General features: G+C 40.8%; 1 non-coding gene across 1 annotated transcript; it reads right to left on the reverse strand.

Moving 5' to 3' along the window:
* Positions 1 to 1,558: 1,558 nt before the first annotated feature.
* LOC112394435 (U6 spliceosomal RNA) lies at positions 1,559 to 1,665 on the reverse strand. The gene has a single exon (XR_003002128.1). It is a non-coding gene; the product is annotated as a U6 spliceosomal RNA (small nuclear RNA).
* Positions 1,666 to 2,049: the final 384 nt, after the last annotated feature.

A 2,049-nucleotide genomic window follows, 5' to 3' on the forward strand; every position in this document is an offset into this window, starting at 1 on the left:
TGTCTTCTGCTATTCAGAGATTAATCATCCTCATTGTTACTAGGGATTTCAGTCCTATAACATAACAGCATCTTGTAACAAGAATCCTAGTCTAAAAATGAAGAGACATGGCGGAACATTTTATCAGTGCTGCTGCCCACTCACAGTGCATTCCTTTTGATCTTTAAATGACAAGTCACAGCCCTCCTGAGGAAAGACAGCTGGCGTAGTTTATCATCTTTCATAACAGATCCATTCTACAATACCCACTTCAGGCACGACCATTTTTCTCCACAATCTGCCATGGCAGTTCTAGCATCTTCTTTACTGTGTGTGGTCAATCTATTTCAAAGTGTCCAAGCGACATCTCAGAAACATTTTCGAATTGGTTACTAGGACTGAAGTCAAGGTTTAAATTTTGTGTCATGAAAGAGTTTCCATATTGGCAAACTCTTTGTTTTTCACCTTTATATTCTGTGCCTCAGGATCTGCTCCCAGTCATATCCTCCCACTTCCTGTTGCTACGTGACTTATGGCAGCTCTTTGTCATGTAGCCTTTCCTCTCTTAGCAGGCCTAGCACTTCTCCAGTTGGTTATCTTATGATTTGATCTGTTAAGCAGGTGGGGTTATGGGAGCCTATGTTGAAGAAGACAAAAATTGCCTGGGACTCACCTGCCCAGAGCACAGGTAAGAAACAGAACATTTTTTTAAATGACTCTGAAGTGTCACCATAGATGTCACTAAAGCTCATACATTGTTTTGATCCTCACTTAGAGCCCATTTCCCTTTGTAGGGACCCACTCAGCCCCCAGAGTTAGTATGAACATTATTTTAAACTAAAGACTTTTGAGATACAGCAGATATAGAAAGCTTGGAGCTTCCCTTATCTGACTAAAAGGCAGAAACTTTGGAAGTGAAGCTGCCATAAATCCCCTCTTTCAGGAAGCTTCGCTCCCAGGAGAAGACCAATCATTCTCACTGGATGAGAAATTGCATAAATGAACATTATCACAAACTTTCATACCATCCATTTTTCTTCCCTAAAAAAGGTTCATTTGTTCTTCCCATAGAAGCCCTCTCTCCCCCTTCCCTTTCCCTGTTAAGTTGGTATATAAACTTCTATTTTGAGATGTTCGGTGAGCCTCTTCATCTGAATGCTCCCACATGCATATGAATAAAACTTGTGTATTTTTCCTCTGGTGGGGGGGAAAACTGCCTGGGAAAGCACATCTGAGGGTTCCATATAGTCCTAAAGCAAGGGGCTATATTTTATCCTTTAGCAAGAGGATTAAATATAGTGCTACTTTTCTAGGTCTAGAAATTTCAGAGGGACTTGGGCCCTCAAGGTATTCTAGTTCATCTACCTAATGTTCCCATCCCAAGTCTCAGGATCCTTCATAACTGTAATCCAAATTTCATGAAAGGGATTTGCCAAGATGAGTACTCAACCTTCTTCTATATTTTTCTGTTCTTTAAAGAAACTTCTATGCCAGTCTCTTAACATGATCAGCCCTCCCATTATAGGAAATGATTGTTTTATCAGATGTTACTAAGGAAGCCTCTGACTCACATTTTTATTTTAATATGGAGTGCTTCATGAATTTGCATGTCATCCTGGCACAGGGGCCATGCTATTCTTCTCTGTATCTTTTCAATTTTATTGTATGTACTGCTGAAGCAAGCACTGACTCTCATATTTTTATTTAAATTATTGGAATTGATGTTTGATCACCCCATCACAGTAGACCAGTGACTGTCAATTTTCCACCTACCATCTGAGATGGGGTCTTCACTTCATCTGGCCACCATATTTTCAACTCCACAATCCCGTTCTAGAGTCAGCTTCCTAGGGATCACTTCTTACATCCTACAAGTAGAGGTTGAGATGAAGATTCAGGCGTGCACGATGTACTGAGTGAGTGCTCTGCAGGAAAATCCTGTAAGAGAATGAAGGAAGTCAAGTAGGTGAGGGGAAAATCTGAGCAAGGATGCAAACTAGTTTTGGTGTGGTACAGACAGGGAGTAGCGGATATTCCTAAAGAGTGAATTACCCCATAGAGTTGTACACC

This window comes from Neophocaena asiaeorientalis, unplaced genomic scaffold (assembly GCF_003031525.2).
Source record: "Neophocaena asiaeorientalis asiaeorientalis breed wild unplaced genomic scaffold, Neophocaena_asiaeorientalis_V1.1 scaffold134, whole genome shotgun sequence".
NCBI lineage: Eukaryota > Metazoa > Chordata > Mammalia > Artiodactyla > Phocoenidae > Neophocaena > Neophocaena asiaeorientalis.